The 13,881-nt window shown below is 37.2% G+C and overlaps 1 protein-coding gene and 1 long non-coding RNA gene across 5 annotated transcripts in view; one reads left to right on the plus strand and one right to left on the minus strand.

The window, feature by feature from the left end:
* LOC109305086 overlaps window positions 1-6,604 on the minus strand; it is a 49,928-nt gene extending 43,324 nt beyond the window's left edge. The window contains exon 1 of the long non-coding RNA XR_002099554.1: window positions 6,518-6,604. This is a non-coding gene — a long non-coding RNA (uncharacterized LOC109305086). The remainder of the gene's footprint in view (window positions 1-6,517) is intronic.
* Window positions 1-13,881, plus strand: part of VPS13B (vacuolar protein sorting 13 homolog B) — a 1,046,600-nt gene that overhangs the window by 646,170 nt on the left and 386,549 nt on the right. The gene's annotated exons all lie outside the window — the stretch shown is intronic.

A 13,881-nucleotide genomic window follows, 5' to 3' on the forward strand; every position in this document is an offset into this window, starting at 1 on the left:
TGCTCAGGTCCCTTCCGACCCTACTAACTATGAAACATCTGGTGCCCACCGCAGGAAGTCTGGGACTGTGCTGCATGGGCACCTACTCTGACCAGTATGGGACCAGCGCTGCATGCAGCACCTGTGAGCATATGTTTGACATCCCTGGACTAAGCTTTTAGCTCTCAGAGTTTTTGTATAACACAGGGGCAGGCAAAATAGAGACCGTGGCTGGTCTCCATTTGCCAGCAGCCCTTGCGCATGTTGCTGTGGCTGGTTTTCATGGAGACCCCAGCAGCAGCAGTACTGTGCACCCCTCATCCCACTGATCTGCCCTGCAGATGCCACCTGCAGCCTTCATCACTGTGATCCCTCCTGCAGATCCTGCCTGCCCCCATCCCTCCTGCGGGTGGTGCCTGCACCTTCAATCCCCTCATCATGCCCACAGATCCTGTCTGTCCCCCCACCATTCTTCCTGCATATTCTGCCCCAGTAGCCTACAAAAAAGACAGTTCTTAGGCCATGCTGATATCCAAATGAGCTTAATCAGGGTGTATAATGATGCTTTTTTCACACTTTTGTCAGGTTAATTTTTCACGTATCAAAGAAGCTCAGGTATTTGCCAAAGTCAGCTGAGAGGAAAATGTAAGACTGAAGTTTCCCTTGTAAGTGGGTGTTATGTATAGCAGGATTATTCAGCAGAAATTCAGAATAAGAAAGATCATTACTCATATACAGGTTCAGGCTATTCTGATTTCTAATGACAATTTACAGCCATTGTTTTTCAGAAGTCTCAGCATAATAATACTAGGAATGCTATGGGACTATGTGACAGAAGAGGCACTTTATTTATTTATTTATTTATTTATTTATTTATATATCTGTAAATCAAAACCTGTGCATATTGTAACTGGTCAGAAATTCAAACAAGCATGTTTTCTTCAGTTGGGCTTCGGAGGGTCTGTTTTAATTAATACAGCAGAGAGAATTGTCTGTCCCCTTCTTCTCCATGCCGTGTGTGGTGTATTCTAGCATATATATTTTTTCTGGCTGCTTGCACTTTTTGGGTTCTGACAGAGAAGTGGGACATCCAGTTGTCATTCTGCCGTCACGGTTTCTGTATTTATGGTGTCTGAAAGAGGCTGCTTAGACACTTGAAAATTGAAACTATAATCATAATGGTCACTTTTGGGATATAAAATCATTATTTCTAGCAAGTGAGGATTGCCCAGCACCAGATGGAACTGAGACTTACCTAAAACTTCTATTTGAAACCATCTTTGGTAGGCTTTTTGTACATGCTGTGTAATAGTGTTTAAATGATTTAGTATGAAGGCTTTGTATTTAAATTTGGCACTCACAAAAGCAGTGGCGTATTCTGTGGCTTCCTGTGGCAGGATGTAGGTTTCTAAGAATATGTTGCCTTTACTGCCAAAAACTACCTCAACAACAGTATTCATAATGATGGAGAGTTGTACAGGCTTTGAGTTCTGCCATTTTTTATCAAATTATTAACTTTTTCCCTGTGTTTCCCAAATCAAAATATAAAGCCAAACTACATTTTTGTATAAAAAACACTTGAGGTCAGCCTTCATGTTAACCAGATTGTTCAGATTTGTAACTTTAAAAACGTCCCCTAAAGAGATTTTTTGCAGCTTGAGGGAGAGGAGGAGATACATTTGTGTTCATGTGCATTGTTTCCAAAAGTCTGATGGTGTAACATTGTGACCTAAGCCTGTTTAACAGTGGTGAAATCAGAACAGTGGCTAATAATATCTATTGATCTGCAACAGTAGTACTGTATTTCAAGAAATAGATTATCATTTTGTCCTTTGTCATAAAAACAAAAAATGCCTAATAATTTATATTTGCAAATAATCTAAGTTATAGCATGCTGATAAAGGAGGCAGAGTTGTGGTCTTGTGGTAAAACTAGAAATAGGAATCAAGAGACTTTGGGCACATTTCCATGGCTTTGTTATTATTTTCCTAAGTGTCCTCAGTGGTAAATGGTCTAATTTTCAGAAGCGCTGGATACCTTTGGACATCTTTGTTTCCCCTTCCTAATCTGTAAGTAAAAATACATCACATGGAGGTACTGAGATGGAATTCAGTGTTGAGATATTCTACTGAATATTATTAGTTCATTCCATTAGATATCCTAATGGCCTTGGTCTAATGGTTCTGCCATTAGCTATTCTAATGGAAGGATTATACAGTGTATGTCGTCATTATTTGTCTTACTTGGCATCTATGCCAGCATGGAACTTTTTGTTACGTACAAAGTGATACAACAAGTACAACTTTAAGAATAGTAGAAAGGATATAGGAAGATATTTAGGTTGTCAATAATGACACTCCAGCTGGAGTCCCCAAAAGGATCACTGAAAGCCCCCCTTAAAGGAGATGCCATGATTTCTAAAACTGAAATGTGCTATAAAGGAAGTGCATTTACCTTCTTTTGCAGTATTTCCCATTAAGACAAGCTACAGCAAGCTAGGAAATGGGGAAAAAATCTGATTCCCAAGAAGGTATTCTACTTAAGATTATTACGTTTCAAAAGCCCTTCTTCATCTCTCTGATCTTCAAAACAGGGAAGTAGTAAAACTATAATGGGAAAAAGTATGAGCATAAACTTGTTGTCTTCTGATGAAGAAGAACCCTTTTTTAGTTCTGAAGAATAGGAAGAGAAGTTTCCAAGTGAAATGCGGTGTGTCCAGTATTTTGATAAACTGGTGCAAAAGAAAACTAACATCTTGATATTTAAGTCCCAGAACACAACTGAAAAGTGAGAGGAGAAGAGCTAAAAATCTAAAAATGTGCTGTCCATGAAGAGCATTCCTTCAACAATTAAATGACTACATCTGCTCATTGCACTGAAAAGAATGGAAATATCCCCCTGAATTTAAAAACCTGAAGAGATAGGTCAGAAAGCTTAATTTTTTAAGTGGTGCTACAGGGCACTAGTCACATTACTCAAAGATTATGTTCTTTTTTCTCTCAGAAGATGATCTTTCCTAAAGATGACTAAGAAAGTAGAATTATAATTTAGGCATTATCTTAAAAAAAGATCTTGATTAAAAAGCTTTGTTAGCCTCTATTCCTTTTCTAAGCGGTGTATAATCAAGGATCCATGAACTGAAAGCTGCAATTCCCTGTAGAGGAAAAAAACCCCTAAAAGCTGCAGTTCTTAAGATCTCAGCAGCTTCTTTCACCAGGTCTCTAGGTTGAAATCCTGATTCTAGTGATGAAGTCAGTGATAGTTTTCATATTAATTTCACCCTGGTTTCTTACATCCATGGATCAAACAGCTATTTACATACTCAGTTGGCAAGATGTTCAGTAAATTCTGAAGATAATAGCTGACGTGGCTGATAAAAATAAATGATGAAATAACAAAGGAAAATTTTGGACATATAGAGGCAATCAGCCACTTTGAATATGGATGGATTTGAGATATTCATGAAAGAAAAACAGCTTCAGAGAACCATAGGGTTGAAGATTTGGAAGAAACAGGTTTAGAGGAAGATATTTTACCTAACAGACCTCCATGCAAAAAAACAAATTGTGACTGGAGCTAGTTTGCCCTGCAAGAGATAACCGTAGCAGATTTTAATGGAAATTAATTAATTCAGAAGGTTTTCAAAAATATTCTGAGGGACAAATTCATATTGATGGTATACCTTCATACCAATGTCATTTTATCTGAGAAAAATCCAATATGTTGACATTCACGTTTAACTGAATTTCTTTAAGTGAGTTTCTTTTGTTTGCCACAAGAAATTTACCAAATTCTGTCTTAGAAATTCAGTTGGGTACGCAGATATTAAACTTTCCATCCTGTGAACCATTCAGTTGAGTTGTACTCTATCTCCTTTCTTTGTCTCCTTGGGAAGCCTTTGGCTGCAGCAGAAAAGTTCTCAGATTTGTCCAAGTGTGAGATTGCCTCATGGACTCACTACTTCTGTGTTCACGACTACATGAGCCATCTCTCTGCCCCCTTAGAGTTAGAACTAGATCAGTTCCTAAAGAAGGATGTAAATGAATCTCAGCAGCTAGAGATGAAAAGGGTGGCAGACCATGTGAGCATCTAGTTTTCCATAGACCACCACTTCATAGCCAGCAAGCCAGAAGGGTCTCAGATGAATCTTAACTGTTAGACTGTTTACAAAGTTATCCTTAGGACTTGACATAGACTTATTTTTTCCATAATAATTCCTCCTTGCCTCCTCTCTGTGCCCCCCGACCTTTTTTTTAAACTGTTCTCTGGAAATCTTAGTCCTCCCATTTTTTTATAATGCCAAAGGGCCCAAAAAAGAATTAAAAATGCATTGGATGTGAGGAGGTAACTAAGATAATAGCTAAGGGAAAAAATCATTTACCCCAATCATATTATAATACCCTGCAATAAAAAAAAGCTTCCAAAACTTCTATTGCCATGTAGCTCAGAACATATATGAAAGGCACAGAAACAAAGGGATCCATTTCACCTGCTTTTCTTTAGGGTGGGGCAGTTACCAGAGCAAAAAGATTTTATGAGTCTTATGATCAGATTTTTAAGATGCCTGCATCATGTTTGGTTCATGCGATTTTTGGATTCTACAGGCTCACAAGCTAGCACCTTTCTAGCAGAAGCCTGCTAGAAATTATGATGTCTTGCTATCTATCTATGTCGTAATCCCTTACGGTACAGTGCTGCTTCCACTGAAGTCAGTGACGTCATTTCATTAACTTGAATAAGAACTTCAATTGTTGTCTTATAACTGAAGACTCCTAAAGCATATTTCATTCAATATATAACAAGTCATCACTGCTAATTACATCCCACTGTGAGAATTCTTGAGGATGAGTAGAAAGGAGAATAGAAAATTTCACTGTCCACAACCAAGTATCCAACCCACCCTGCATAGATTTTTTTATGCATAGATTTTTTTTATACGTAGATTCATTTGAACTCAGAAATACTCTTAAAATCACGTGAGAGGTACTGTATGAACAAACAATTTTTGCATCATTACTACTAAGTTTTATTGTACATCATTTTGCTTCTATGCTGCATCTCACAATAGTAGTTCAGTGGGAGAAGCACTGCAAGGGTAGTCGGACAGAAGTACTTAAATAGGAACATTTCAGGAAAGAACAAATCATCCATCTCATCATTTCTTTTCTGCTGATATTTATGTGTCATTACTAACATAACATTACTTTAAAAAGTAAGTTGTACTATTCCTCAATCCAAACTGCTAGTATTCTTTCATTTATATAACTTAAAATTTATCGTTTTAGTATTTCTAACTTGACAACTGTAACTGCAGTGATTTCAGAAAAAATGTGAGTCCATATGGCTTGAGTTTGGTTTCTTTACCTTTTTGTTTAACATATTCATTATCAAAGATGAGTGCATGTGTCCCTTTGGATTGCTAATAGTGGACCATTTTAAACTCATTTTCCTATTGTACAGTATAGACCATACACTTCTTTGATTATAATCATTTTATTTATAAGAACTGTAAACATATAGCAGGTCTGTACATGTTGCTTAATATATATGCATAATACAGTCTATTTCATGTTATGTTAAAAATATTTTTCCAGGAGTTCTCTAGTGTGTTTTATAGTATTTGACTGATGTCCAGGTATGGGTTTGATAAACTGACACAACAGTGAAAAGAACTCCTGTCCCATGTCAGCTTATCAAACACACTGTGGACGATATGTCTTTCATATTGTACACCATACTATTTAAATAAGTTCCCTAACAGAAAACATGAAGCCTGTGTTCAGTGAAACTCAACCTCAATATTTCCAGGTGATTTTATAGGACACCTGAAAAGACTGAGGTATTGTACCACTAAACTATATGAAATGGGCAATTAGTACAAAATAAAATACAGGATAAAAACACGTACGGATTCACAAAATTATTTGTCTCAGTTTGTGGTAAGTCAAGTATTTATGCAGTGTTTATGAAAGCCAAAACCGAGTATCTTCTTGCTGCCAAACAGTATTACATTTTGAGATAAAATTATTTTCTCCGTAAAACAAAAGATTTAATAATTTTAGTTATGTTCTTGCATTCTGGTTTTTGCCAGTCCTCCCTTGTCACCCCGCCCACCTACCCAAGTGTTGCCCTTTTCACTGACTCTGTTTAGAGAAAGTATATTTCACTTGTTCCTTGTGGAAATGTTTTGTCATCCAAAAATACCACTCTAACTTTCATTAGGAATTCTGCATATTTAGCATTTAGACTATCTGTCAGATGAGTATTTGTACTGTGCTCCCCTGCATTTTGATGACTACTTCAAAAATATAACAGATTCATCAAACTGTCTAAACATTAAACAATGTAAAAATGACAAACTGATCTCTAAATGTTCATACTCAGGCTATTATTTTTTTGTTCAGGTATTTAAACAGTAAAGCTACAAAGCCATTAAAACAAATAATATCTGTTTGCACATCTGAAAGCCCCACTTTGTTTCATTATACCCTTTTTGACAGTAACTTTTAATTTAGTATGCATAGTTACTAAACTGTACCTTATCATCATTGGGGCATTCATCTCTGTGTTCCAGATATGGCTCTAGAAGAGAACTGCAGTGCAAAAGTTCTTCTGCTTATTGGTAGGAAATTACTGTACACAGAGCTTTTGGAACAAGGGGCTACTTTTAAATGTCTGGTCACCTCACAGGATATGTAGAGCATTTCCTGCCTGTAGGATTAGAGGAAGGAAACACAAGGCCAAAGTGTTTGATGTGTGATCTACTGTAATTCCTTTCATGTGTTCAGTGGCTTTTACATGATCAGTGCACTGCTACCATTCTGACCTTGGTGTGGTCCAGTTTATTAACATCTGACCTTCCTAAATGAATATCAAATGAATATTATAGTGGCACCCACCTGGCATCACCACTATAATTAATGGGGTTTTTTGTTTCCTTAGAAATTAGCCTTACTACATCCAAAATTAAAAGTAATTGAAATAATGAAATATTTTCTGTAAATAACAAGCATCTTGAATGTACTTTCCAGGCTTAAACTTTTATATTGTTCAACTCTTATATAAAAAAAACCCCAATACTTTGCACTCCTATAGCCCCTTCAGACAGAGGATCTCAAAGTACTTTATAAAGAATTAATTAATTAGAAATTACAGCAGCATTTTATATGCATTGACTGTGAACAAAGAGGTTACTTCTGGGTCTCCAAATGCCCAAGTCCATGCTTTAATTAAATAGTGTGCTCACTTTCAGACAGGAGGCTATCAACTGGGATAGGCTCCAGAATTGAATCCAGCTCTCCCAATTCTTTGCCCTGTGCAATCACAAGACCATTATTGTCTTTTAATGCATTATCTATGGCCAAGTATAGAATCATAGAATCACTGAAAATTAGGGTTGAAAGGGAGGTCATCTAGGCCATCCCCAACTATTTCATCCCAGCCAAAGCTTTATCTAGCTGGGTCTTACAAACCTCCAACAATGGAGATTGGTAACTTCTCTGGGTAACCTATTCCAGTGCCGTATTACCCTCCTCATGAGAAAGTTCTTCCTAATATCTAACTTAAACTTTCCTTGCTGCAACTTGAAACCATTGCTCCTTGTTCTGTCATCTGCCCCCACTGAGAACAGTCTAGCTCCATCTTCTTTGGAGCCACCTTTCAGGTAGTTGGAAGTTGCTATTAAATCCCCCCTCAATCTTCTCTTCTTCAGATTAAATAAGCCCCATTCCTTCAGCCTCTCCTCAGAAGTCATGTGCCACAGCCCCCTCACCATTTTTATTGCCCTCCATTGGACTCTCTCCAATTTGTCTTTTCTGTAGCGGGAGGCCATATCCGTTCTGTAATGGGAGGGCAAAACTGGACACAGTGCTCCAGTTTGGCCTCACCAGTGCTGAATAGAAGGGAATAATCACTTCCCTTGATCTGCTGGCAACATTCCTACTAATACAGTCCAGTATGCCATTAGCCTTCTTCACAGCAAGGGCCCTCTGTTGGCTCTGGTGAAAAAGAAATGCAGTTTGTGAAATAAACACTTACAGATGACTTAAGCTTGGTGTATGATGGAACTAATCAAGAGAAGGACACAAAGTAGTTAATAATGCTTAGGGTTAGATCCATTAACCATTTCTAACACACATATTTTCATCTCAAAGCAATCTCTGAGTGAATGAGGTTTTGCCCAGGTTGTAAATATTTTTGGTTTGGAGGAACACCTTGCATAACAGTTGTAGGAATGAACGCACTCTCCCATCTTGGCAAGAGTACTGCATTGAAACATTCACTTTAAGAACTGCTTGACCTTATCATTTCTCAGCACATAAATTTTATTTTCAGTGCTGCTTCCCATGGACAGCTGCTAAGCTATAAATGATTTCTCTTCAGTTGCCAGTACTGCCTCCTTTGAATACTGTATGGTGGATTGTATTAGAAATTTAATTATGGTGAAATGTCTGAGCTGCCTTTTCCTTTGAAATTCTTTGACTCTGGCAATTATGTTCTTCATAAATTCCTCTGCCATATCTTATCTTGAGACATGAATGTTCCCAAATCTGTTTGTATTTACATATTTCTCTAAATCAGAAATATATGCTTTAAAGGGTACAGCAGTAATTTGAGATGAATTGGTGTTATGTCTCAAAGTGACACCAGCAGTTCATTTTTACAAAATGAGCTAGATGTAACTTCAGGTTCTACATCAACTCTTCAGCCTTCTCAGTCAATTTCTGTTACTTTTTCATCCTTTAAAAATGTCTTTATGTATCATGTTGCAGTATATAAGACCCACCCAAAAAAATGGGAAGCCAGCATTTGAACGGACAGTACAAGCTGACTCTATATAAAAGGCTGTCAAATGTACAATGTAAAGCCACCTAAAAAGTAGATGAAAAAAATTTTTGTAATCTTTTTCAGATGTGGTGACCTTACATTGCTCCTTACAACAACCACCAGACCAGGAAAATTCGAAATCTTTTTAAATTGGTGTCTCTGAGACTTACACTTTTCTAGTGACATTTGAGACCTTAGTATTTCATACATTAATTGGCATGTGTATATGAATCATAAAAATAAAAGCAACCTAGGTTACCTTTTGTATACTATTTATATATGTGTCTTAGGTATCTCTATAGGATTCATTACCATATTACCTTAGCTCTTAAGAGTAAAAAAATCTTTAAAATTCTGTTAATTTTGACTGTCATTTTATACCTTATTATATCACTTGCTACAATATCAGAAAATAACGGGTTTACAAATTACCTTGAAGTAATTGAGCTCAAGATTTTCTAGCAGCTGCAGACTTTTGTAGAAATTATTTTAGATGTCAGACAGTCATTTCCAATACTTAATGTCTAAAGATTGCAACATTTCAGAAAAATATACCTGAGAGAACTACAAGAAATATTTGCATACTTGGCAGGTTATTGGCAGTGCTTCCATCTCCTGTTTTAATATATGGCACACTGCTGGGTGTTTCTGGTGTTTTTGGTTTTGCACCTTTTGAATAGTGGGTAAGGGCTTGATGTGATTTGGAAGTGGGGAAGAATCCTTGGGTAAGTAGTGTCCTGTAAATGTAAGGTACTGGACTCAGTGGCCTAGAAGGCTTTTTCATTCGACATAGGAAGTAGATTTCAAGGTTGGTTAGATACTGTTACATGCATACACTTGTGATTGGTCAGTCTGTACATTGATACTTATAGAGGCATAGATGTGATGCACACACAGCTGTTAGGACATGCATATACAAAGATCTCCCTTGCTTTTACTTGTAAAATTCTAACATTCACAAAAAAAATTCAAAACTGATGCTTCTGCAGGTTTAATAGTGTTAATGTACTCTGAAGTTGTGGGGTACATGTTAGTAGTAGTGTATTAAATCAAGTTATGACTGGATTATAGAGTCCAATTCAATTCTAAATAAAGAACTATTTTTAAAAAGTTTGGCATAATTACTCGAGTATAGGACAAAATTTAGGTTAATATTATACATCATGCATATAGACCAGTGGTGCTCAAGCTATACCCTGTGGAGCTAATCACTGAGCCCATCACAAATCCTAATAGTGTAATGAAGGGGGAGCAACTAGGGCAGAAACTCTGAGTATTGCCTTTTGGGAGGGAAGGGCCATGCCACTTGCCGTAAGTCTTGTAGCAGTCAGCGTTGCCCTATGTATGACAGCTGCCACAGGTTCAGAGGCTGCCTGCTACACCTCTAGGGGGAATCCTGTGGGCCAGATGACTTGATTCACCATACTGGATCAGGCAGTTGTGTGGGACTGATCCACAGTCTGATGCAGGGGAGGTCCATGGACATAATACAGCAGTGAATGAGACCAGTGTGCTGGCCTGATCTGGCCCGTGAGCTGCTCCCATGCCACTCATCCACCCTCAGGGCTGGATGGTTTGGGCCCTACTGCTTTAAACCATAGAAATCTGTGCATGGAGACTGTCTTCTGTCTGCCAACCTAAATTTTGCCCTATACTCAAGAGTATATTCGATACAAGATCCCACTAGACAAAGCTGAATTACCACTCAGTTAGATCTCAATAACACCTGATCGACTCCTGTTGCTGCCATTAGATATATTCAGGGTAGCAAATGGTATATTCACAATTCAAACTAGCATTTATCTTCAGCTTCTTGAGTGATGTCCTCCATGAATTTTGTATCATTGGATCAATTATCAGTGAATCAATTCCTTTGATAACCCAAAAATAGAATAGACTACAATGTCTCTAGCTTTCTTCTGTTGGAGTTGTCATTAAATCTTTATAACTGTAATTGCCATTTGAACCTCTCCATTGTTAAGAAACCTTCCGTAACAAATCACTCCTAGGCACTTGACTTGTTCGGCCATGCTATTTGCCCTGTTAGTGAACAGAAAAAGGCAAAGGTTGCTGAGTTCCAGGACACCAGCATGATATTTATCATCATTAGCTTAAAAAAGAATAAAATGTTCTTGATTATACATGCTATATTCTGTTTATAATTCATTGATGTATGTTTCAGTCACTGCTTTCTATTTATTTTCAACATACTAATTGCAAAAGTAATCCATCTCAAAGTTGATTTATACATCCATTTAGAGAAGTTATAAGCACCACAAATTGATTGCACAGATAGAAATGAGAACCTCAAGTATTATCCAGTCTGAATTCAACTAGTAACATTTTACATTAGTTTTAGTAATTCAGAGCATCTCTGCACTGCATACAGGTTTAGAAATGTCAGATCACAGATACCTTCATGTTTATAGGGGCCCCCTTCCAAGAATGAGGTTTTATTTTGGCATGGGTCCTGTTGATCAAAGCTGAGGCTGAACTCAGGTGCTTCAGTGTGTTCCTTAACTGTTGCTAGAATGGGTATCTGGTCTGACTTCAGTTTCCTGTGAAACTTCAGGACACACAGGACTTGTGATATACTCACCTTAATTGTGTTGTACAGGGTAATACGGGACTATATATAAGAGCAGATAAGGTAGAATGTAGCTCCAGTTGTGAAGATAAATGAACATTACAGATGAAACACAACGTTAGATGAAAACCAATTTAAGTTTAAAAATGCCCCTATCTGCTAGAATATGGAAACCACTGAACATAAGCTGAAATATAAATTTCATGATAGCTTGTTGAAATTAACTTTACAGTTGATGCTTACTACGTAAATGGTAAATAATATTTGTATTTCCTAGAAAAGGGAACTGGATAAAAATATCTGGGCATACAATGATCAGGTGTAATATTGCGCCAGGAATAGGTGGAGGTTTGGAAGCCTAGACACACCCAGTAAAGAAAAGGAGTTAAAGAAAAGAACATGATTAAGAAAAGAAAAGATGTGGAGCTTTTAATTTGTGGCAAATGTGCAGCATTAGATCATAACTTATGGGCAGAGCTTGCAAAATCCATTCACCTAGAGCATATTTTTCCCAAGATAGGATTTGATTATTGCATACAAAAGACTATTTTTCAAAGACACCTCAGTTTTGGAAAATTTTCATCTCCTAAATTGCTAAATTGTAACAAAAAATGTATATAATATAAAATAGAAATTTTTTTTTCATTTTTGATTATTTTAACTGATAGTATTTAAACTAAAATTTACTAAAAGGGCAGGACACTAGCACAGCATTGAATTTGAATGGGAACACTGAAGTGTAACAAACCTGGGAAATATATGCAGTTAAAATGTAAAAGATGAGGGATTTGGCTGAAGGTTTTAAAAATGACTTCAGTCTAAATGAGATTTCTCTGTTTTTTCTTACTATGTAATCTACAAATGGATATGGTTGAGTAAAAATCTGAGAGAAGCCTTCTAAAGCCTGCCATTCCTTTGTCAGTATTTAGGTAGATTCTAACCAGTCAGTCCTTCTTTGGACACATGTTAGTATCATTTGTTGAAACTGGACAGTACATTGACTTGTAGTATAGAAAAGTGCATTTGCTTTGGGTACTCTGATTCCATAAGAATGAGAATTACTGAGGTCAGAAATCTACAGGCCCAGCCCTAATTCATCCTTGTTGAGGGGCTCCACAGGAATGGCCTACCACTTTAACACTTAGTGCCTTGCTCCAGCTTACCTGAGAGTAGACGTAGTTGCTTTAAATGATGCTAGCAGTACTGGCTTTCTTTGAGCCACTCTACCGGTGCATGGTTACCTTAATGCACTGGTCACATTCCCTTAATTTCTTCTGCTGTTCTCTGTGGCAGCTCCATGGCATCAGTGAATTCCTGTACATCATGGGAACCTGCACCTACCTACTCTAAGTAGCAGCTTTGTCAGCCTCTTTGGATTGCTAAAAGAGGCTCATCATCTAGCTTCTAACGTATGAATATTTCTGTGGATTTGTCTAGATTTGGAAGAGATTGAAATCAGGTTGCAACTGACTAATGGGGTATCTCAAACTAACCACAAACTTTTCTTTAGCTGTAGTTCCTATTTGTTCCCTTTAAGCTGGTTGAAAATGGCCTTGTAGTCTAAAACATAACTTGTGAAAAGGTATATATACAATGCTAAGTTTAGGCATTACAAGTTTGTGCTCCTTAAGGAAAAATATTTCTGGTTTTATGCATTGAAGTCAATATTTACATTTAATAGTGTAAAACATCTGCTATATAGCAAATATGATTTAACTCTTACTGGATATGAAATTGCATCATTAAGGAAAATAGAAATGAGCAAATATACTTTGCTCATTTGATCTGATTGTATTTAGGGACTACATTAGAGAGGAAATCTTGCACATACTGTTGAACACAATTCTGTAAATTTGAAACACGTACGGTATATATATGTTTGGTAAATTCAGACACATTTAATACATTTAGTGGAAAGTATTACAGCACAATAGTAAGTGATACATAGTAGTAATTAGTCTACATTTTAAAAGTTTGGACTAAGTAATTTTGTTTCTACCACTGAGGAATCAGTGTATCAACTCTTGAAGTCACTAGCTGGCTCCAGCATACTAACATTAATAAACTGGTGAAAAGCCTCAGCTAGTGATTTGGCAAAAGCTCCACCTGAATGTAGTCACTTCTTATAGCAGTGAGTGAGGGGACAGGAAACTTTTATTTCACCACCCACATCCAGCTCTAGCACCATCTCTGCCTCTCTCTCACTACCTTTCTTTCTCTTGTCTGTGTTGTTTCTCAAGAATATAGAGATCACCTCTTCATGTCTCATTCCTCCTACTCCTGGTTCTCACACAGACCAGGATCCCAGCTTCACTCTTTTATGCATCATTCACCTTCTATCATAGTACTTTATGCTGGATCAGACCATGGTAGAGCCAAGGGTTGCTTCTCTCCCACATTCAGTCCCCCCACTTCCCATGCTTTTCTCTTTTAAACAGCACAGAATATGACTCGTATGTTCTTCTCTGTTCGGTTGCTATCATCTATGC

The sequence above is a fragment of the Gavialis gangeticus genome, unplaced genomic scaffold (genome assembly GCF_001723915.1).
Source record: "Gavialis gangeticus isolate Ggan-Ray unplaced genomic scaffold, GavGan_comp1, whole genome shotgun sequence".
NCBI classification, from domain to species: Eukaryota; Metazoa; Chordata; order Crocodylia; family Gavialidae; genus Gavialis; species Gavialis gangeticus.